The sequence below is a fragment of the Lepidochelys olivacea genome (assembly GCF_965140295.1).
Source record: "Lepidochelys olivacea isolate rLepOli2 genome assembly, chromosome: 9".
Classification (NCBI taxonomy): Eukaryota; Metazoa; Chordata; order Testudines; family Cheloniidae; genus Lepidochelys; species Lepidochelys olivacea.
The window spans coordinates 11,661,133-11,686,138 of record NC_140419.1 but is presented as its reverse complement, the minus strand read 5'-3'; the positions used below and the strand labels follow the sequence as shown (position 1 = coordinate 11,686,138).

Here is a 25,006-nt window from a genome sequence, read left to right as displayed (position 1 = left end):
GGGGGGTGCTTTTTCACACCCGAGACACAAAAAATGTTTTAAAGATTAAATTGCCTGTGTAGACAAAGCCGAAGAGTGAGCACAGTGCTGTACAAGCTAAGAATGGGGGATCATGGCTCTAAGTAGTTTACAAACAAATTAATGCATCACCTTATGGTGTTCTTAGGAAAGGACATTAAAGTGCCTTTTAATAAGTTTAAAACAGCTACTATAGTTATGAGATTCCCCTCTCACTTCTCCAGCCCAGATATAAACGTGAACTAGAAGCTCTATCAATACCTATTTTATCTTTCAAACACTTTGATTTTCTCACACTTCTAATAGGTATCAAAATCAACTTGATACTTCAGTTACAATCTTTATTTCAAGAATAAGTAACTATACCTGTATTCTCTCCTAAGAATCAAAGTAATCAAAATTAATGTTTACGAGGAAGATTGTAAATAATCTAAATCAGTGGTTCCCAAACTGGGGTTTGCAAAGTGTTACAGGGGGGTCTCGGAAAAAAATTCCGTAATGGCAGACAGAGCTGTCCCTAGGAACCCTGGGCAGCACGGGGCCAGCAGCCCGGAGCCCCTGGACTTTCAAGAGCTAAGCAGATCAAAGCAAGCATATCTATCACACTGGGGAGATTTCAACTTCAAGACTCCTTATAAGAAATGGAAAGGAAGGTGGATTTTTTTGTTGTTTTTAAAATTAAATAGGCAGCTAGTATTATTTTTAAAATTATTATGAAGAACAAGTTTAAGCTTTTGCTGGACTGCTCAAGACCTGAATGCTTGTGTAGGAGGAACTCTGAGTTGGCTTCTTAAATACCTTCATGCGGTTTCACATCTGATACTCCTTGATGAAACATAAAAGACAAGGTTCCTAACTGGCTTATTCAAGGTGATACAAGCTAGGAAAGTGAACTCTTGGAAGAGTGTTGCTGTTTTCATAATGTAATAAAAATACTGTAATGATAAATAATTAATAATAAATAGTGTGTAATAAGCATGTCAAAACAAATTTTATATTTCCAAGATCACTGCTTTTATAATTTATACTCAGGTAAAGGAGAAAAATCCCTGGAAAAATTCATTTTTAGGAGGGAGCTTGCGAGACTTGACATTTTCGTGAAAGGAGTTCACAGGTTGTTAAAGTTTAGGAACCACTGATCTATATAAATATTTTCAACTGGACATCATACCAATGTCTCTACCACTCATTACATTCACAGGTTTGACTTTCCTACTTATAATTATGACACAGAATTTATACATTTAAAGACATTACAAGCACTATGAAACTTTTCTAGGCGATTATTAATTTACCATCAGTTTCCTACTTTATTCCCCCAATGTACTGAATGCAATAATGGAAGGCATTATTAGTGAGAGATGAAAAACAGTGAACACGAGTATGATGTGCATATTTTCTGAAAAATCAATAAAATTAAATATTAAAAATTGCAATCACTAGTATGTGTGCTTATATGGCTGCCCTGGTTCCTGTGATTATTTCCTCCTAGAAACAGTCAATTTAAAGCCCAAGCAACTTAAAAAAAAAGTTAACTGCAAGTATTATGAGGTACTATACTTGTGTCAGAGTCTCACTGTCAACTGATGGTTTTACTAACAAATTTTCCTATTTTAAAAATGTTTTCCCTCCCCGTCCCAGAATCCTGAACACACAGAAAAGGGAAAATAGCTTCATAGATACAAAATACTGTCAAATGCACAAACTAAAAAAGATATTTGACTAATGTTTCAGTTATAGTAATCTTATGTGCTTACTTTTAAGAGGAGGTTAAAACATTTCAGAGAAGCTCTATTTAAGTTGATGGTGTCCCTGTAACTGGATGCAAGTTCTTCTGGGCAGGGAATCAGTTTTTGTTCTATGATGTATCATGCACATCAATAGTTCACCGTAAATAGTATCAATATAATAAATTATACTCTATGACGGGCTGAACGATTTATTGAACTTTAGGCACATTTTTGTCAGACAAATAGCTAGCAGCAGGCACCTTTTCTGTGTAGGTAAAAGTCAGGATGCTATTCTGAGAAAGACTGCTATAATAATGTCTGAACTCCACAAGTATACTATTGTTACACAGAAGTATGAGGAGGTTGAGAGCATGCTCTATACTTCATATCTGAAGTCAGGTTGACCATTAAGCTAGATATCAGTAATTAAAGGTCTGGTCTACACTACAGACCTATACTGGTCTAACTATATCGCTCAGGGATGTGAAAAATCCCCACGCCAAGCCATGCAGTTATACCTACCTAACCACATGTTTAGACAGTGCTATGTTGGCAAGAGTTTCTCCTGCTGACATAGCTACCACCTCCCAGGGAGGTAGATTAACTACACCAACAGGAGAGCTCTCTCCCATCAGCTTAGAGCATCTTCATTAAAGCTCTATAGTGGGATGCCTATAAGAGAAAGTTATACTGGTTTAACTTAAATCTGTTTTAAAACTTGGTTAAACCAATATAAACTTTTACTATTGAGGGAATTCTGTGCCACTGCACAATGCAGAATTTGCACAGAAATTAAATGTTCTGTGCAGAATTTCCTTTGCCCCCACCACAGAAGCGGGCTGCAGAGCTGTTGCCCACCACTAGGGGGCACTGGACCTGGCAGAAGACACTGCCCAGGGAAGGGAGCTGGAGGGTTCCGGGCAGCTGCAGTTCCCAGCACACCCTGAAGAAAGGAGACGGCATGCAGGAAACTCAACAAGCCCAGGAACCAGCATCAGGCTGTTTCTCTCTTTGGATCCTTGAGGGTTGTTTTTTTTTGGGAGGCGGGTGGGGGGGAGGGGGTTTGAGTATCTGGGATGGGGGCACCCTGCAACTAGGCTCTAGGGGGTAGGGAATGTGAGTATCTGGCCCCCCAGCTGGGTTTGGGGAGGCGGGGGAGGTGAGAGAGAAGGGGCAGAGAAATAGGAACTGGATTGCAGCAGTTTTAAAATAATCTCAAGAAGTTTTCCCTTAGTAAAAATACTAGAGAAATATAAATAAGACTAATGATTTAAACATTACTCATTCCCTCCCCTCCAGAAAAAAGTGAAACATTTTGATATTCTCTGTTTTGTTCGTCTTGCACTAAGTATGCAGAGGCTAATGAGGTACAAAAGAAGCAGCATTCTGATAGAGGTACTTGAACCTATGCCAAAATCACACTGTACAACAGTAATAGTATACCAATTGAAATGTATTATAAATATTTTTGGATTTTTTTTACATTTTCAAATATATGATTTTAATTACAACAGAATATAAAGTGTACAGTAATCACTTTCTATTATTTTTATTACAAATATTTGCATGGTAAAAAAGAAAAAAATAGTATTTTTCAATTAATCTCATACAAGTACTATAGTGCAATCTCTTTATCATGAAAATGCAACTTACAAATGTAGATTTTTGTTATATAACAGCAGTCAAAAACAAAACAATGCAAAACTGTAGAGCTTACAAGTCCACTCAGTCCTACTTCTTGTTCAGCCAATAGCTAAGACAAGTCTGTTTACATTTACAGGAGATGCTGCTGCCTGCTTCTTATTTACAAGATCACCTGAAAGTGAGAACAGGAGTTCGCATGGCATTTTTGTAGCCAGAGTTGCAAGATATTTACATGCCAGATATGCTCAACATTCGTATGCCCCTTCATGCTTCGGCCACCATTCCAGAGGACGTTTCCATGCTGATGACACTCGTTGAAAAAATAATGCGTTAATAAAATTTATGACTGAACTCCTTGGGAGAGAATTGTATGTCTCTTGCTCTGTATATGGCCACATTCTGCCATATACTTTGTGATACGGCAGTCTCAAATGACGATCCAGCAAATGTTGTTCGGTTTAAGAACCAATGTGAGATTTCTAAAGATAGCTAGAGCACTCGACCTAAGGTTTAAGAATCTGAAGTGCCTTCCAAGGTGTGAAACATGTTGTCAGAAGTCTTAAAAGAGCAATACTCCGATTTGGAAACTACATAACCAGAACCGTCAAAAAAGAAAATCAACCTTCTGTTGGTGGCATCTGAACCAGATGATGAAAATGAAAGTGTGTCAGTCCACACTGCTTTGGATCCTGACAGGTTCTGCTCGATAATCAGCACAGAAGCATGTCCTCTGGAATGATGGCTGAAGCATAAAGGAGCACATAAATGTTTAGCATATCTGGCATGTAAATATCTTGCGACATCAACTACAACAGTGCCATGCAAATGCCTGTTCTCATTTTCAGGTGACATTGTAAAGAAGAAGCGGTATCTCCTGTAAATGTAAACAAACTTGTTAGTCTTTGTGATTGGAGAAGTAGGACTGAGTGAACTTGTAGGCTTTAAAGATTTACATTGCTTTGTTTTTGAGCACAGTTAGGTAAAAAAATTCTACATTTGTTAGTTGCATTTCACAATAAAGAGATTGCACTACAGTGAATTAAAAATACTTGTATGAGGTGAATTAAAAATACTATTTCTTTTATCTTTTTTACACTGCAAATATTTGTAATAAAAACAGAAAGTGAGCACTGTACACTTTGAATTCTGTGCTGTAATTCAAATCAATATATTTGAAAATGTAGAGAACATCCAAAAATATTTAAATAAATGGTATTCTATTATTCTTGTACAGTGCAATTAAAACTGCAATTAATTATTTTTAAGCTCTCACTTTTTTTAAATTGTTTAACAGCCCTAATAGATACTATGATTAATACTTTTCAAAATTAACAGGATTGATGATTCACTTATACAAATTCAGGCTCCAATCCTGCAGACACATGTGCATGTGTAATTTTACTCACTTAAGTTGTTCCAGTTAAGCTACTGAGGCTTCTCACATAAGTAATATTGTGTTTAAACATATGGAGAACTGAGCCACGCCTTGTTTGTGCAAACACGTTCATTGTACATTAAAATATCATTCTGAAACACTCCCACATTATACATTTCATTACAGTTTAATTTTGATAAGATTAATGTTATAGTGAAGTGGTAGTTTACATGCTCATCTTTAATAAACTTTTATTTAAATTGGACAAGGCAAATATGTTTCTGTTCTCTGAGAAGGGATTAGAAGGAAAGGAAAGTTACTACTGCAAAGCAGCAACTCAGAATGAATAGTGGTGTTGTTTACATATTCAGGATGTGCTGCAGCACAATGGTGAAATACTTCCTAGCTTAGTGAAACTATGCATGACCTAAGCACCGTTAGCACAGTCAGTTTTGACTCCTTAAAATCACAAATACTGAAAGATCATTTACTTGCAACTCAGGAATCCATATTTATATTTGGTTTATATTTTGATCCTCTTTCAGTCTCATTGGATTTAACATTCTAAAAAAATAGATCAAAAAGGGTATCAAGTTCAACAAATCCTTAAAAAAATTAAGTCTTATTGAGCTTTCCTGATTTTACTTGGGAAGCAAGTTATGTATGACAACTGAATTACCAAAGCCTACAGAAACCAAAATCTCTGGCTTGGTTAGGACTTGTTTAAAGTAAATATCCCGATGATCTAGAGTAGCTATACAAATTCGTACTACAAAGTAATCATTATTTTGAGTTTTTTAAAACAGTTTTCTCCAGTCCTGCAACAGCTCTCTGCTAAAATAAAGTTATGCCAACTCTGAGTTACACTGCATTGATATACTTCCACTGCCAAGAGATTTTTGGAAAAGAAGACTGCCACTCCCAAGGTACTGAAAAGGGTTAGTGTCGGGGTACTTTTTGCATTTCTAATTTTACTTGTATTGCAAGTTTGAGTCTCTTTTCTCTCTCTCTCTTTTTTTTTTTAATAAAAGATCTGCAAATAAAGCTTACACTGCACAACCAAGTAGTTTTGAGAGGTGTAGTTCTACATTATTGGACATTCCTGCCATATTTATCCACAAATAAAGAAAACCCAGAGCCTATTCAAGCACTGTACATACTCTGAAAAGAATTAACAGATATAAAAACAAAGTTTAGAAGGTTTCAGAGTAACAGCCGTGTTAGTCTGTATTCGCAAAAAGAAAAGGAGGACTTGTGGCACCTTAGAGACTAACCAATTTATTAGAGCATAAGCTTTCGTGAGCTACAGCTCACTTCCTCAGATGCATATCGTGGAAACTGCAGCAGGCTTTATATATACACAGAGAATATGAAACAATACCTATTCCCACCCCACTGTCCTGCTGGTAATAGCTTATCTAAAGTGATTTCCAGCACAAATCCAGGTTTTCTCACCCTCCACCCCCCCACACAAATTCACTCTCCTGCTGGTGATAGCCCAGCTTGATTGTCATGCACATTGTGTAAAGAGTTGTCACTTTGGATGGGCTATTTCCTGCATAAATCCAGGTTCTCACATCCCCCCCACCCCCATACACACACAAACTCACTCTCCTGCTGGTAATAGCTCATCCAAACTGACCACTCTTCAAGTTAAAATCCAAGTTAAACCAGAACATCTGGGGGGGGGGGGGTAGGAAAAAACAAGAGGAAACAGGCTACCTTGCATAATGACTTAGCCACTCCAAGTCTCTATTTAAGCCTAAATTAATAGTATCCAATTTGCAAATGAATTCCAATTCAGCAGTTTCTCGCTGGAGTCTGGATTTGAAGTTTTTTTGTTTTAAGATAGCGACCTTCATGTCTGTGATCGCGTGACCAGAGAGATTGAAGTGTTCTCCGACTGGTTTATGAATGTTATAATTCTTGACATCTGATTTGTGTTCATTTATTCTTTTACGTAGAGACTGTCCAGTTTGACCAATGTACATGGCAGAGGGGCATTGCTGGCACATGATGGCATATATCACAAGTTTAGAAGGAAAACTTCAAATCCTAAATTGTGTGATTTGTTAACACTGTAGATCTAAACTATCAAATAGTATTTACTTTACATAACTTCTTCCATCCCCCACCCCACCCACCCCCGCCAACATTTGCAGAATAGATGGTTCCTTAGTTTTATCCAGTATTTAGTGAAACCTTTAGTTTCCCCAAGAACAAAACAGGAAATGGGCCTGGGTGTGACCTTGCTCTCTCAGGTCACAGCTATTGTTGCACTTCTGTACATTTTGGAAGTGTTTTAAAATAATGTGCCTCCATTATAGCTCTGGTACAAAAACAGGAAACAATTAACCAACGCCTCTTAAGAGGAAGGATATTAGCAGAACATATTTAAAATTAATATCTATTTCTTATGCAGATGTATGTAGAAAATATTTTAAGGAAGAGCAGGAAGAAGGTATTCTGCACAAAATGTTTACTACATTTAATATGTACTCAGAGGAGGAACACACAAGACAAGACTAACTTTACTTATTTTTCAGGTCCCACAACATCCAGCCCTTCATTGCGTTGCTTCCCGCTAACACAACTCCAGCATGTACCATATTGGTACATTTTTACCACCACACTACCCCACTAGAGTTTGGAACAGATTCGCAGAGACTCCGGTAAGTCACTAAATAATGATTTTTTCCCCAAAAAAACCTGCTTCATTCTATTTAAGGGTACAAAATCTTGAATTATATTTTAAAAAATTCTAATCATGCTGAAAAGGCTTTGGTTATGTAATTTGTTTCCAACGTACTAAGATAGTAATTTGAACCAGATCCCCACCAAGAGATTAAAAGTACCTGCTTCTCCTTAGGACTTAGGTATTAAATGTGTGTCTGAATCTTCAATATGCTTTTAATCAGCACACCAGACAGATACTCTGGTGACTAAGGAACTGTCGCTAACAGAGGCCTTTCAGCTAGACAGTTAGAACTCAACACAGATATAAGCAGAATATGATTTTGCAGGATTCCTGATTTTTTTTATTTTTATATATATATATATGCGCAACTATTTATGCAACTTGCAAAATACAAGATAGTCTATGCACAGATAACCTTCTGGTTTGATCCAGTTTTAGAGGAATACTGCAATAGTTTCCTGGTCTGGACTTTGGTCTGGGAAAGGATCTTCCATGGAAGACAGATTAAACATGGCATAAAAAGTGACTAACAGCAGTCTGAAACATTAGGCAGACAGAATTATACTATTTTTATATATACAAATTATAGAAAAGTGATATAACAAAATCAGAGCTAATCTTTGTCACATGCATAGTGAAAATATATTTAATAGAAGAAAAATTAGTATCAACAAATATTTTATGCACAAGAGGAGGAATATTGAGGTTACTTTTAAAATGAAATTTGTTATCTAAACCAAGTACATACATAAGAGAAGTCCTAGAAATGAATGTCTAAAGAAGGCTCTATTTCTAATCTATTTGCCTATTTATATTTGATTCGGGAAAGAATACTAGAAAATGGTAAACAATTTCAATATTAGAGTCTTACATAAAGTCCTGTGTAAAAGGTATTAACTTTTTGTACTCTGAGAGGTGCCTTTAAAAACTGACATTTTAGCATCATGTGTCTATCACCTTCATTTCGAGATCAAAACAGTTCAGTTTAAGTAAAAAGTTTTTTTCCCCCTCCTGCCATCCCTGAAAACTCAACTTGTGATCTAAAATTCAAGCAGTCTTCTTTCTTGTTTGCTCATCACCATATGCAATAATGTTTCTCCAGTGGAATTTAACAGTAGTGTTGGTTACAGCAAGACAACCCAGCTCACTCACAGAGCAAGTGATTCTGCAGTTTAGTAGAAAGGTAGCAAAGAATGTTAAACAGATACCACTCTGAAAACAGAGCAGATGTTGATAAAGGTGGTGCTATTCAGTCACTTTTCTGAGCAAAACCACAATTACAAGCCACATAATATTTAACTACTTGCATACTAGAACATTCAGATAGATATGGAAGTGACTCCAATAGAGCGCTGCATCTGAAGTGACACTTAAATTATTATGACAAAAGCCATTTTGGTTTGAACTGATTTTCAACAGTAACAAATTAGGTTTGGGGTGGTTGTTTTTTAACACACAAAAATGTAACCAATCCTGTGATATTTACTAAACTGGTTTACTGACCTTTTGTTTTATAGTACTGAGAAAATAATTTTGAATGGAGAACTATTCTCAAGCAAGTCTGGGGCTGGCATGCACACACGGCTAGCCAAGCAGCTATTTAACCATGTATGCATGAGTATGCACTATAGTATGAGTGCAAAGTAAATGTGCAAACAGGTATGCTATTTAAAACTGGAAGTCAGTTTCTACATTTTTAGTGTATTGTACACAATCTTAGAACAAACAGAAGTGTTTCATGTCAATGAAGTGACTGTTCACTTGAATGTATGCAATTTCTGATATGACAATTTAATTTTGAAGAATAGTGACATTCTTGTTTAGTCAAAGGGCAACTATAACATAGCCCAGCAGTACCAGCTACATGCATTTCACTGAAAGCAATGTACTACTATATAACAGTCATTTATAAAAAAAGAATTGGATGTGTAATACAAGTAGTCTTCTACATCATCATCCCCCATCCCCCCGCACCCCCACTTCTATGGTACTGCTATTAAAGTGAGGCATTATGCCATTTGCATAATTATGCAGCTGGGAATTTTAGTATACAGCCGTACCATCTCATACTGAAACAAGGGGATATAAACATTTGTCTTTTTACATTATTGATTACCCAAATATATTGCCCTAAGTACCAACACTGATTTTGTTATGGGTTACAACATAAAACCAACACCTTTTTGGTCAATTATTTTCAAGTTTAAATCCATCAAAAGATTTTCCTAAATCAGACATTAGGGTTTTTGTTTTGACAAGTAATTTTTTCCTACTTATTTTTAATCCCGCTTTTGTTTATGCAAATATATTACTAAGAATACATAGATGCTGTAACTATTTCAGGTATCATTTATTATCAAGCCTTCTGATTGCTTCTCATCTGTCTTCTAGAATGATAAATGTTTACTCAAGCAGCATCACATCCTTTTCAAAAGGTCACTTAACATTAGAAAAATTAACAAACTTAAGGATAAAGAATCTTCAGTGGTTTGCACAAAGTACTTCAGTATCATCTCTACAAAAATAAAGCAGCAAAATCCCTTAAAGCAAGATGGAAAGGAGTACTTGTGGCACCTTAGAGACTAACAAAAATTTGAGCATAAGCTTTCGCGAAAGCTTACGTTCAAATAAATTTTTGTTAGTCTCTAAGGTGCCACGAGTACTCCTTTTCTTTTTGCGAATACAGACTAACACGGATGATGCTTTAATGACAGGTTTCAGAGTAAGATGTTACATTATGTTCCAGAACTAGCATAGCACTGGCAGAGTGTTCTGGAAAATAAAGGTTGTGTTTATATAAGAAGAATCTGTACAATACTGTCAATTGTTAGCCTGAAGTGCAGGCAACCTTCTTGCTGAAGAACAAGGAATCTGTTTCCTAATAGAAATTCCCTGGATAAAGCTGGCATTATGCTAAAAGGAAGTTTTAACTGAAGCTTCCTTACGGTACTAATTTATTTTACATGTACTGATGAAACTCTAGAAAGAAAAATTGTGATTTTAAATGTATTCCTGTTTCATTCACTTCTGAAACAGTTATTCAAATTCTATTTTAGCATTACTTGCCCGGTTATGGGAAAAGAATCCATTTACAATTTCAAGGGGGGAGGACGGGGAGGAAGTGAAGAGGTTCCCAAAAAATATTCTATGCATCTTTCATTCCTTCAATATCTCAACTAAAATTAAATAATGCATTCACTTTCATTTAAGGCCTTGATTATATGAGAAAGTTACACCACTTTAATCTTTACCTAATGTATGCCAACTCCTGTATGGATGACGCTTTTATTTAGGTTTTAAAATGGCTTTTCCTTTCTCTCTTTTTTTTTTAAAAAAAAAGCTCAAAACCTATTCCTGATCAACTTTGGCTTTTTTTCCTCGTATGACTTAATTTGATTGGAAACAGGTTTAAGCAAAAAATGAGAAAAAGCCATTTTTAAACCCAAGTAAGAGTGCCATCCATACAAGTAGGCACTGATTTAGTTAAACCAATTTAAATTCATGTTAGGTTATACAGGTGAAACTTTCCTATGTAGACAAGGTCTAAGAGTTAAATCCTGTGACCAGACAGTAAGGGTGTTCCAGCCTACTTCAAATGCCACAATGAAATGCAAAAGGAGAGGATCTAGATTCTTGTTCCAAACATCTTAAGTTATACCAAACAGAATCATTTATACATAAAAAGGTTGGAAAAACTATTATAAAAACAGAACATGACTCAGTTCTTCAGTTGCAGCATGAGACAAGTAACTTAACCATAAGTTTGAAACTTGCATTTTGAAAGAGTCATGTATGCCGGATCTCTTCTCTTTACTAAACTGTGAATCATACCCTATCATATGAGAGGGAAAGATGAAGCAGTTACCACATCTGTGGCCATCCTCTGTAGTTTCTATCCCAAGTGAAGGATCCACTGTGGCACAATAGACTATTTTAAAAAAAAAAAAATCACTTGTGCACTGGTTTTGGTTCTGACAAGTGTAGATAAATGAAAAAAAAAAGGAAGGGAGATAGAAGTTAAACTACTGCATGTACCTGGGGTGCTTTTAAAAGGTGTCACATCCTAATATCTTTAAAATAAATGACTAGTCCAGTGGCACCTTAAAGACTAACAGATTTGGACATAAACCCAAAGTGGGTTTTTTACCCACGAAAGCTTATGCCCAAATAAATTTGTTAGTCTTTAAGGTGCCACTGGACTCCTCATTGTTTTTGTGGACACAGACTAACATGGTTACCCCTCTGATACTTAATATCTTTAAGAGGCAGGCACAGCTCATCCTGGGCTCATCTTAGCCCCTTCAAAGGAGACAGGATGAGCTATCCAGTTGTTTGGGAGTCTGGAGGGTTCCGACAGCCAGACATTCAGGATGGTTAAGGAGCTCTAGACTCTGACAAGCAAAAGTACCAGTTTGAGAGGGATAACCTGATGCCGTTTTAAAAGCTAATTTCAGAGTTGAAGACCTAAACAGTGGCTCAAAGCTATTTAGTCTCTCCTTATGGAAGCAGGCATTTCCTTGCAGCTATGTAGCCCACTAAAACCACCTCTCCCCTACAGCTATACATCTGAACTTCCCAACCCCATTATTCCTCAAATCAAGTACTAATCACAAAACAAGGAAAACAAAATATGAACATAGCATACTTCTTACAAAGAATAGTTTCCCCCCTTAACCACATTTCATACATCTACAATAGAACAATTCACTGTGTACTTGAACACAGTGATCAATTTTAGCTAAATTCAAACTCTGAAAGAAAAAATATATTTACACACTACAAATACATTAATACCAATATGACAGGTTTCAGAGTAGCAGCCGTGTTAGTCTGTATTCTCAAAAAGAAAAGGAGTACTTGTGGCACCTTAGAGACTAACAAATTTATCTGAGCATAAGCTTTCGTGAACTACAGCTCACTTCATCGGATGCATACAATACCAATATGTAACACAGACAGTTATACATCAACATCAAGAGCTACAAAATATGTCCAAGTCCCTTATGGCCCATAACTTTATGATGTAAATAAGTATTTCTGTGCTATTTCAGCTTTTACCAGCTGGCTTTTTTTCTATTAGTGAGCATAAGAGGTATTTCTTCATGCATCAAGCTTCAAAATACATCATGGGTACTGTTTCTGGGGAATAATGTTTTGTGCAAAATTCATTTCTAAATTAAAATCAAAATAGATTGAGATAAACTATAAAGACTGAATCATGAATGGAAGCTAATGCAGTACTGCCAACCTCAAGTGTTAAAAATCATGAAATTGGCTTAAAATGAATAAAATTTATTATTTGTCTTCTGGTTTGAGCTTTCAGGGTACTTTTGCTTTGCATTTTTCAGCTCTTCTCTGCAACTATTAGGGTGAGACTCACGTAATCTCACAATTCCAGCAGATGGGGCTTTAATGCACACCAAAATATTGAAGAACTCATGACAAAATGGTGAGAGTTGGCAACACTGAAAATTCCTTGATTAATTTAGCTATTTGCTTGGAACTCTGGACTTTCCACTTCAATCTTTTTAAAAAAGTTTTATTACCTTAGCTTACAAACTGGCATGAAGTTTTTCCCTACAGTTTTGGGAACGGAAATTTGTTCAAACTCTTAAATGAACAGTATTATCGAAGAAGTCGCAATTTAGGGGGGGTTAACTTTTATAGATATTTTATGTACAGTTTTGGTCTGCTGCTGCCAACCAACTATATCCATATAGCTGACTATACACAGTCAGGAATCATAGAATTGTAGAACTGGAAGGGACCTCGAGATGTCATCTAGTCCAGTCCCCTGCACTCATGGCAGGACTAAGTATTATCTAGACCATCCCTTTGAAGACTTCCCTTCCTTGTCTTCAACCACCTTAACTTTTACTGAAGTCTGGGGAATAGCACATTTAGAGACTGTAACAGTGTCCTCATCTTCATAGGTCTCATTTTGACCTTTGCTGCTCGCCACAAAGCTGGAGAAGACACAATGCAATATTCCTTCACCCCACTTTGAACTTACCCGCTGTAGCATAGGAAGAAGTTTCTCCTCCTACAGTCCTGCCCATGTCTTGCTAGTAATATCTCTGTGACCTATATTTTTGGGGGTTCAGAGCAGTAGGGTTTTTTTCTGGGGTCATTTTATTCAGCACTCTGTAGACTGAGATTTGTTTTCTGTTTTAAAAACCAAGGAGTTCAGAAGAGGCAGACAATTTCTTGCTACAGATTTCTACGTCAGCTGGGATGGAGGTATGAAAGAGATACTCAGCATCAACAGCTTTACACATCAACGCCCAAACTCTGATACTCAAAAGTAGGGCTGACAAATAAGTTCTGCTGTATCTTCTGCCAGGGTTATGAGGAAAAATGAAATTTATCTGGAATCCATCCTATAGGCTCCTCATACACTGGAAATTAAAAATTTACCTATACAAAACTAGAGGCAAAAACTGAGACAATGAAGGTTGAACTTAAAGCCTCTGAAGGAAAAAAACCTGCAAAATCTTTATCTGAACTAAATAGTTCAAAAACATGATTTGAGGTCTTGGTACAAGCATTTTCTAGTGTGTAGGAAACAAAACAAAATAAAAAACTTTCAAAAATAAATAAGTAAGAACTAAACACACAGTTATTTGGCCTCTAAGGTAGTGTAGAGGGAAATTTTATAAACTATGTAAGACCATTGTGACACAGAAATATGAGCCTACCCTTAAAATTAGTCAATTTTTCTGTGTTCCTGTTAAACAATTTTATTTGGTACCTCTAGAAGTTTTGCTTGTGAGGAAAGTTCTCACACCTTGAGCAAAGGTCCTGCCCAGCCCCTGAGCTCCTGGCTGGGGAGGTTAACTACTGGTACCTCCTCTGCTGTCCCCGCTCCCCAGCAGCCACGCCACCAGCGCTCTGGGCGGCAGGGCTGCGCACTCATGCATGGTGGCATGGCAGCATGTCTGGCTCTGGTCATGCGGCGTGGCTCCCAGACATGGTAAGGGGCCCGGGTGGTAGGATAAGGGGTTCCTGGGGGCAGTCAGGGAACAGGGAGTGGTTGGATGGGGCAGAGATTCGGGGGGAGGACATGGAGCAGGGGGAGGGTTTGATGGGGGTAGGGTCCCGGGGGGCTGTTAAGGGCAGGAGTCCCAGGAGGGGGCGGTTAGGGGACAAGGAGCGGGTGGGGGATAGGATGGGTGGGAGGTTCTGAGGGGGCAGTCAGGGAGCGGAAAGTAGGAGGGGTCAGATAGGGGGCGAGGCTGTTTGGGGACATGTGCACAGCCTTCCCTACCCAGCCCTCCATACAGTTTCATACCCCGATGTGGTCCTCGGGCCAAAAAGTTTGCCCACCCCTGGTGTAGACAAAGGCTTACTCTACAAGATTATTATTACTGTTTCTCCTCTCTCACATATGTTTTGTATATACCTTTACCCTGATATAACGTGACCTGATGTAACACGAATTCAAATATAACGGGGTAAAGCAGCACTCTGGGGGATTGGGCTGCGTGCTCTTGTGGATCAGCGTATCTGGCTCCAACACGTTGCTCTGAGCAGCATGTTAAGGGTGCTGAACTGGCACCGAGGGGTTGGATAAGGGGCAGAGGGTCTCGGGGGGTGGTCAGTGGACCAGGGGGTGGGTTGGATGGTTCGGAGGTTTGGGGGCGGAGCGGTCAGGGGACGGGGGTGTGGATAGGGGTCGGGGCAGTCAGGGGACAGGGAGCGGGGGGGAGGTGGATGGTTCGGAGGTTCTGAGGGGTCAGTCAGGGGGCGGGAAGTGACTATTAATAACGGAAATGTTTGAGGCCAAAGCAAGTTCGATATAACCGGGTTATAGGTGAAACCGCGAAAGATTTTTTTGGCTTCCGAGCCACGTTATATAGAGGTAGAGGTGTACTTTTTTACTGGTCAAGATTTTTAGGCTAGGGAATTCTAAAGAGGTTTCACTGAAATTTTTAGATTTAAATAGGTTATTCACACTTTTTGTTCTAGTTATGTCAACATACAGGGATCCAAAAATCCATTCACCCACACTCAAGCAGGAAACTCTCTAGTGAGCATAGGAACCAATGACATCAATTTCTGCAGATGTTCAACTGCATATACCTACGAGCAACAGCAAACTTATTCACATTGGAGAACGAGCATGAACTTATTCACAGAGGAGAATGACCCAAAAAATAGAGACTGGGAATGGGTGGAATAGCAGACATATCTTTCTTCCCTATGTCTTTGCAGCAGCCAGGAGGTTCTGAGGGAAGGAGTAGAGTAACAGAGCTCTTGCTCCTCCCAGCAATACTCAGGAAGCTGTGTAGCAGGAGGAAAGGAGATGAAGTTTCTTTTACTTTCCACCAGCTAGAGGAAACTGGAGCTTCAGATCTGTCAGAAACTTACTACACAGATACTGTTATGGAAGACAAAGACCCCAAGCAGGTTCTAGGAATCCCCAGTGCCTGCCAAGCCTTCTCTCTCCTGGAATGCCCCTTAGAATTTGATAGTACCACCCACCCCATCTTGAACTCTACCTTTGGACAGTAGGTATCTGATAAAAAGATAAATTATATAAATTTAGTATATTCTAACCTTGTATCTAAACACTTTCAACTGCAGAAAAGTAGCTATTAGCCTAACTTTTTCTAAGACGAGTGCACTACTGTTTCACTAAGATTGTGGGCAACATTCAGTTTCCCCTCAACTCAACTATTATGTACAGCTAACTCACTTGATAGGTCAAAAATTAGCGTGATTGCTTGCATAAAGTTGACAGGAAGGATGGCCTTGTGGTTAAGATACACCAATCTGAGACTCAGGTGATCTGGGTTCTATTTTAGATGTGCCAAAGATTTCTGGTACGATCTTGGGTAAATCATTTAATCTCTGTGCCTCAATTCCCTGTCACAAAGGGTTGCTTTAGAAGGATACATTTGTTAATGTTGAAGATATTCTCAGGTCCTATGATGATGAGCTTCACAGAAAAGCTTATTAATCATAAATATTTTGAAAAAAGGCTGCAGAAAAAAACAAGTCCTTTCACAACATTCCTCACATAATCTAAACAAAGTATGAATGGACATAGTAAAATGTTACATGCAATTTTTAAAGTTTGAATGGGTAACAGTCATCTGGGAATAAAAAAAAGAATAAACCATTTAGTAGACCAACAACTTTTAAAAAGGAAGTCTTATGGTTTCTTGTTTCAGAAAAAAGAGAGTCACATTGCAAGTCTGATTACTATTTTACATTCTAAAGGAGACCTTTTGGGTCTGAGGCTGCAAACCTTTAATCACACAAGGAAAGAACTCATAAGGGGTCACCAGACTAGACACTTAAAAACTGCAAACTAAGGATTCTGTCTTTGACATGACAGAGCTAACCATCAGTGTTTAAATAATTTAATAAAGTATTGTTCTGTAAAGATAAGTAAAACTCCAATCAATTTCAAAGAAGATGACATTTCAACTTAGCTTCTTCAAGGTGAAGTAATGTTCCTAACTTATAAAGCAAGAAAAATCATGAAGTTGTAGTAAACTGGTTTTTGAACTTCTGCATTTAGGACATGTCACACTTTTAGGGAAAACATGTACTGTATCCATATAATCTTTGCTCACACCAGTTTTGATTTACATAAGCTTCTCTTACATTTTGTGGGCCTTGATTATAGGAAGTCTCGAGCACCCAAAACTCCAACTGAAATCAATGGGGGCTGTTGGTGCTCAGCACCTCAGAAAAATCAGGCTCAGCACATAACACTTCTTTTAATAAATAATCATTGTTCATACAGGAACTGTATTAGAATAAAACATCCTTGCATCCTGCCTCCAGCAGTGGTTGTTCGTAATGCTTCAGAAGGGGTAGGACTCTCATAAACCACTTACTGTACAATATTATAAAGTCAACCATAACACCCATCTAGTTCATTCTCTCACACACACACCACAGTAAATGAATTCTGGGCTCTCCTAAATTCATTACATCTGGTATTTTACTCACATCACCATTAATGAATTTGAGACCACTCCCCCGCCTTCAGATAAAATAAATCTACCCATTAAATGAATATTGGGACCTGCTGTCTCTTTGAAAGGCTCTGGGAGGTGCAGGATGCCCTCAGCCTCCCAGCAACACTTCTCCCACATACACCATTGCTCTCCCTCTCCTTCAAAAAAGGCATTAAGGACTCCACTTCCCTGGTCTTCCCTCATCTCCTCTCCAAAGGAGATGCTGCATCAGCACCACTCCTTCTCTCTTGCTCTGCAAAAGGACAGTAGCTCTTGACGCTCCACTCTCTCCCACCTCTCCTGAAAAAAGTAGTGAGCAGCTCAGAGACTGCTCAGCTTCCTACCCTCATATTAAAGGAGCAGCAATACTTGGACTGCTCCACCGCTTGTTCCCCACCCCTAACACACAGAGCAAAGGAGTCAAGAGCCCCTATTCCAGTATAGCATGAGACAAAATATGTACTCCCTCTGGGCAAATGAGTTTTTCCATGCCATGACTCTGACCCTTCTTGAATCCTGACAGTTACCTAGACATTCATATCACTGTGTCAGTGGTATCTGTTTTTAAATTAGGGCTCAGCTACTGCTGTTGTTCAATTGTTTCAAAATTCTTGGATTAACGCCACCAGTCTTAGTGACTTACTGCTGTCGAAGATTTCCACAAATTTTTTAACCTCTGACAGCAATCCACTGTCACTATCCTAATGATATATATTTTCCCACAAATTTCTGTGATAAGAGAAAAAATCATTTAGACTCTGCAAATTTCCTCAATCTCTTTGCTATATTATGATGTAAAGAGTAACCAGAGTCACTGACTTCCTGATGTACTTAAAAGTTACAAATAATCCTTAAATTCTATTTGCAATAAAAATGCCCTTTTATAAATAAAGCAACCATCACCACAGAAGAAGCAGCTCCACGGATACACCATCTTCAATGAGTATGGAGGCAGCGCAGCCGCAGAGCTTCCTGCAGCTAGGGGAGGTTCCCAGAGCAGTGCCGCGTTTATAATGGTGCCAGTGGCGCCATGCCTATGCTCAGAAGAGGCCCTGGCCTGCTTGTACCCCAAAGGCATGCTTGCCCACTGGCTCCTCTCCGCCCCTCACCCCGCCCACCGCTCGCTCCTCTTGGCCTGCTCACCAGCCACCCAAGGGCTCCTCTCTACTCCCTGGCCTCTCCCACCACTTGCTCCTCTCAGCCCACCAACTAAGGGCTCATCTCCACCCCAGGCCAGACCCCAGTGCAGTTCCAGAAAGGATCCCAGCACTCTATGTTGCCCACCACCTGTGGGGCCCCGCCTGCCTCCCTGGAGCCAAGCCGTCTGAGACTGGTGTAGAAGCTGACCCAGTCTTGGCCAGGAGGGAGGGGGTACAGTGTGGGGGGGCATGGCTGGGCCCCTCCAGACAAGTAGGACCTGAGGGAACCCGGCTCAGGCAGGCCCTGCTCCTCCTCTGCCTGGCTGATTGTGCTGCTCTCGAGGAGCTGAACCGGAGTGATTTCCTGCCCCAGGACCAGCCCAGGCAGTACTGCCAGCTCAGCCTAGCAGACGCAGTCACCTCCCAGCAGGGCCGATGAGTGCGGCTGGGGCAGGGCATGGGGGACTAGGTCTCTGAGGGATGTTTGCGTTTTGGGGGGTCTGTGTGGGGCACTGTGTAGTTGTGGTGGTGAGGCTGTGGGGAAGGACACTGTGGGAGATCTGTGTGTGTTGGGGTGCGAGTGGGGGTTCTATGTGGAGTGCTGAGCAGTTGCAGTGGAGTGGTGCTGGGCATATGTGGTGGTGGGGTTTTGGGGGGTTCTGGGCAGAGGGGTCTGTATGAGGTCCCTGAGCAGGGGGAGCTGGGCAAAGGGAGTCAGGGAGTGTTGGGCGGCACAGCATGGGCTCGCCCCCCAAGGGGTAAGAGCACACTGGCAGCACAGGGCCGGGCGAGCCGGTGTGCATCTGGCAGCTGACAGTTTGTAAACAGTGCCCTTGCACAAGGCTGCATAGATTCCCATTGCCCCTGGCCAGCCCCTCGCTCCAGGTACCGACCTCCGCACGCCATGTTCCACTGCCCCTATGGGAGCCCGCATATATGTTTGGCACCAGGCCCACAAAAGGTTAATCCTGCTCCGTCTCAGAGGGGCGTCTGACCCGGTCCCAGCCCATGCAAGGGAAGAGAAAGTCCCATCCCTCCCTAGCTCTACTAGGACTAGCAGCTGTAGCCCTGCAAAAAGTGATGACCCCCCCCATACCCTGCTACCCTCACTTCTGCACTACTGCTGGCGGTGGCACTGGCTTTAGAGCTGGGCATTGCCCAGCTCTGAAGGCAACATCCCTGCCAGCAGCAGTGCAGAAGTGAGGGTGGCAATCCCATGACGGACCTAAAATAGCTTTGTGATCCCCCACAACTCCCTTTTGGGGCAGGACCCCCACATTTAAACATCTGAAACTGTGAAAATAACTTTTTAAAATACTGACTGTGAAATTAACCAAAATGGTCCATGAATTTGTTAGGGCCTTACTCATATCATATGTCTGTCTACACTGCAATTAAAAACCTGCAGCCAGCTCATACCAGCTGACTTGGACTTGGGCTAAGGGGCTGTTTAATTTCAGTGTAGATGTTTAGGCTCAGCCTGGAGCCCAGGATCTAGGGCCCTGCAAGGTGGGAGAGTCTTAGACCTCAGGCTGTGGTCTCAATGTCTGCAACACAGTTAAACAGCCCCTTAGCCCAAGCCCAGTGAGCCTGAGTCATGGCTCTTAATGTCTGGAAGTTAGAACAGGATTTTAATTGCTTTGGGTCAGAATGCTATAAGGTACTGGTAAACAGAAAGCAGTTGTAAACATTTAAAAAGATATATGCAATTCTGAACTATTTAAGGTTCTCCAATGCACTCTCTTCAGTAGTAGCTTAAGACTTGGGGAAACATATCTAGCTGCACAGATATGAATCTTTCATAACATGATTGAGAGTTTTTAGTGCAGGAGGTTTTTAAACAGCATAGCTGCCAATTTTTGGTTTTCTAATATGGAGTATCTTGTATATAGATTGCACTTTTTAGTCCCAAAAACTTCTATATACACAAGTTACATCACTTAAAATTCATGTCTTGGTTGGTATTTTTAAGGGGCAAACTGTTGAAGTAAATGTTACTCTTTGTCTGCAAATTAGGTTTCCTATAATTTTATACCCTACTATGTACAGCTGGGCAAGAGGAAAAAGATATGCATGCTACCAGCTACTCGATAAAAACTATTTGTTCTATCCTCTGAGGATCCTGAATCTTCCTCCTCTTTGTGGGATGAGAAAGAAGAAAGTGTCCCGTGGCTCCTGCATTTTACCATAATGGGCCTACTTGCCCACTGAAAATATAGAAGCAGAATGTGACCATCAGGAGTTGCTCCTGTTTCCTCAACCTCATTTAAGAAGCACGTGAAAACTAACCTCAATTTTTATTTGTAAAGGATCGTATTAAATAGAAATTTAAACTTAAAATTATAGTTTTTGATACTATAGAATGGCAGTGCTGAGCTTTGTGCATAATTAGCCTGAAGTAGTTGCCTTGTGCTAAAATTTATGATTAACACTTGTCTGAGATCCAACATCTGAAGGAGGGGGAAAAGCAATGGCTTCTTCAAACTGGTGAACAAAGTTTGTCTAAATTCATGCGCTAGATGGGGGAAAGAATCTCAATCTTTTAATTGGGGCATTTAATTGAGCCGTAAATAATATTTGCCCTGCCATGAGTGCAGAGGACTGGACAAGATAACTTCTTGAGGTCCCTTCCATCTTACGATTCTTCCCTCTCCTTTCTAACTCTTTGCATACATTTCACCCAGTGACATACTGTAGGTATTTTAGTAATTGAATTAGGGCTTGTCTATAATGGCACTTTACAGCACTGCAACTTTCTGACTCAGGGGTGTGAAAAAAACAAGTTTCAGCGCTGTAATATGCTAGTGTAGACAGTGCACTCGTGCTGGTAGCCGCGCCCCTCATGGAGGTGGTTTTTTAGAGCACTGGGAGAGCTCTCTCTCTCAGCGCTATGCCGCGACTACACAAGCCACATTAAAGCACTTTAACGTTGCCAGTGAAGACGTGCCTTAAGATATGTTAACATTTCTCAAACTTTTGAAAGTCAAGTCCCTCTTCAGAGAAATGAAACCAATCCCTTCCCCTGTCCCAAAAATCCTATCGTCTGTGATTAAGGGTTTGCCCCTATTAATTTTTAGTTCTGCTCTTCCACCTCCATCCCCAGTCCTTCCAGTCTCAAACTTTGGGTTTGGCTACACTTGCAAGTTAGCCCGCATTAAAGCAGCCCTGGGTGCCCTAGCTCACTACCCGTCCACACTGGCAAGGCACGTAAAGCACTCTGACTCCACGGCTAGAACGCTCCTGGTACTCCACCTCAGCGAGAAGATTAACGCTTGCTGTGTCTTGGCTGAAACACCCGGGCGTCAATGTGAATGAGGTGTTGCATTACTGCGCTCTGATCAGCCTCCAGAAACAACCCATAATCCCCTTAAGTCAAGTGGCCACTCTCTTCATTGTTTTTGAATTGCTACAGGAATGCGGATATGCCCTTTGCTACTTATCGGCTCCGAGACAAAGCAACCATTAGTGTGGAATGCTGTGAGAGACAGAGGGGGGGGGTCTGTTGCTGTCTGAATATACAAGATAGCATGCTGACATGCTCTCAGCCCCCCAAAAACCCACTCCCTCCCCCCCTACATACACACAACACACTCCCTGTCACACTCCACCCCACCCATTTGAAAAGCATGCTGCAGTCACTTGCATACTGGCATAGCTTCCCATAATGCACCGCTCCCAATGTCGCTGCAAGTGCCGCAAATGTGGCCACACCAGTGTGCCTGAAGCTGTCAGTGTGGACAGACTTCAGCGCTTTCCCTACTGCGCTCCCTGAAGGCTGGTTTAACTCAAAGTGCTCTACATCTGCAAGTGTAGCCATGCTCTTTGGCAAATATTAGTGTAGATCTTCATAATGTGATACTTCCTCTCTTTGCTTACTATCTCTGATTAGCTTTAAAACAACACTGACATTTAAAGTATCACTGACATCTGACTTAGCACTCAATGAAATGAACAGGGCAGTTCAAATTTCAGAGCATTTGTTTCAGGCTCTCTGCAAACTCAGACACTGCAGCATGCTCTACATTCAGGCCACCTTTTGAAAGTTCTGCATAACAGGAGAGATTTTTTTTTAAAATGAAAACAGACTTTATAGAAGAGCACTGCTGTATGCAATCTGGAAAGTTTTATTATACTCTACCATACTCAGTATCAGATACCGCAAAATTTCATTTTGCCTTAAACAATTAGTTCTCTGACATCTTTCACACAAATCCTATTACAAAACACTAGGTTGCAAAACACAGAAGTTTCACACCCACGAAGACACACACAGACAGATAAGTATACCAAACTATATATTTAAGAAAGATTAAATAAGGGATTCAAACCTAATCCGTCATATGAAGGGGGGGGGAGGTGTTCATTTTTTGGTGGGCTCTAGAGAGAATTTTTAAATTGTCCAAGATTACTGTAGTGTTATCCATGCTTTATAAAAATTAATTAAAGTCATTCAGGGTCTGCATTAACCTATCCATTGATATTAACAAGATTAACTGTTCTGAAGAAAAAAAATGCTCTGCAAAAGCATTGAACCTCTCTAGGTAAATGTTTATGCTGCACAATAATGAAAGCATCAAATGTCACTTCACCACAGACACTAGATTTCTTACCGATTTGACAAGGCTTTTTGAACTGACTTCTAAAATTAGAAGCAGCAAATCAACTGACCCTGCCTTAGGACTTATTCAAGGGCCTGATTTACAGTTTTGGCAGAGAAGACCGTAACAACTGAGTAAGATTTACAATATGCTGTACAAGTTTTATATTTATTTCCAAAAAGAAAAGGAGTACTTGTGGCACCTTAGAGACTAACCAATTTCCAATATCACCTTTAACATTTTTACAGTCATACAGCTTTGTAGCATTCCTTAAAGATGTAACACTCCTCCTTACAAAAAGAAAAGGAGTACTTGTGGCACCTTAGAAACTAACAAATTTATTTGAGCATAAGCTGAGCTGTAGCTCACGAAAGCTTATGCTCAAATAAATTTGTTAGTCTTTAAGGTGCCACAAGTACTCCTTTTCTTTTTGCGAATACAGACTAACACGGCTGCTACTCTGAATCCTTCTTACAAGAGTGCCACCCAATGTACGTACACAGTTTTACGGACCAAAAATATTTTTTAAGTTTTTCCAGGGAGACTTCTAAGAATCACAACAATCATCCCAGTTTTTCAGAATTCAGGAGAATAGATAATCAGACAAATTAAACAGCAGATAAAGCTATCTAGGGAACAAGTAGTAAATTTAGATAATGAAAAGGCTAAAATTAAGTATACAGAATTAAATTTATATAAACACTGTGGCCAACAATGTAGTATTTAATGACCTGATCATTACTCAATAAAACATCCCAAGTCCTGAAAACCGGGCTAAACAGGAAATCTGGTAGCGTGCTTTGGACCTCTGACATAAGGATAGGATTTTCAATATACAGCTAATTTTGAATCTCAAATCAAGGCTTTCATAATTTGCATGTGTAATCATACAAAGTATGTACTTCAGATATGTATTTATGAGAACTGGGGCAATACTCTTTCACTGGTTTAAAAACAAGATATTATACACCTCAGGGCTTTTTTCAATTTAAATTTAATTTGGTCATACTACTAGTCTCATATTACAGAAATACTAAAACGTTTCTACATAGATTTTCTCCATTTGTTTTTAGTCTGTTCACATACTTTTCCCCTAAATAAAGAAAAGGTAACCCTGTAGAAATATAAACTGATTGACAAATAGCACTGTAGGGTTAGGTTGTGCATAAACCTCCCACATGAACTTGTTGCAACAAACACTAAAAATGTACATCCCGTTAAAAGGACTTAACCAACTGAAAGTGCATGCTTTATCAAGATTTTTTGTTACTGCAGACCAGAACTGCATATGCAATTCATAGTAAGCCAACTGGGTACACCAACATTAACTAATAGCTCTCTCCACTAACATATTACTATACATCTTTTTTGCATCACTCTCAACATATCTAATGGAATTCTGTGAGCAGACTTTCCTTTTTCTACTCTCCCACTGTGAACCTAAGTAACTCTGCAGGAGCTCGCCCTAGCACAGCAGGGCAGGCAAGAAACCTCTTTTGGATTAACACAAGTAGCACTAAAGCTGCATAACTTTCAATTTGCTGATGCTCAACCACATGAAAGGTTTTTGGCAATTTTTTTCCAATTTAAACCAAACCAAAATTTCCTATAACTTTTTTACAAGATTCAAAATCTTGGGTGTTAATATTTACTTTTATCCCTAGGATAACACCAAGTTTCTGTGGAAGAAAGGAATTTGGTTCTCAAAGTTAGCAACATAGCTCGACAGAGTTGATAATTAAATGGCTTATGTGTATTGTACTTAACAGAAAGGAGCTGCAAGCACTTTTCCTGGAGACATGGAGTGATACTTTCAGTTTAGCCCTATGT

At 39.7% G+C, this 25,006-nt stretch overlaps 1 protein-coding gene and 1 long non-coding RNA gene across 5 annotated transcripts in view; one reads left to right on the top strand and one right to left on the bottom strand.

Annotated features, from left to right (window-relative positions):
* Positions 1 to 25,006, bottom strand: part of GNB4 (G protein subunit beta 4) — a 120,808-nt gene that overhangs the window by 27,503 nt on the left and 68,299 nt on the right. The gene's annotated exons all lie outside the window — the stretch shown is intronic.
* LOC311526537 lies at positions 7,198 to 13,914 on the top strand. 2 transcript variants are annotated; one of them, XR_014713045.1, is made up of 4 exons: positions 7,198 to 7,228; positions 7,314 to 7,439; positions 8,983 to 9,124; positions 13,648 to 13,914. It is a non-coding gene; the product is annotated as an uncharacterized lncRNA (long non-coding RNA). The 2 variants fall into 2 exon arrangements; XR_014713046.1 differs by lacking the exon at positions 7,198 to 7,228 and having other exon boundaries at positions 7,286 to 7,439.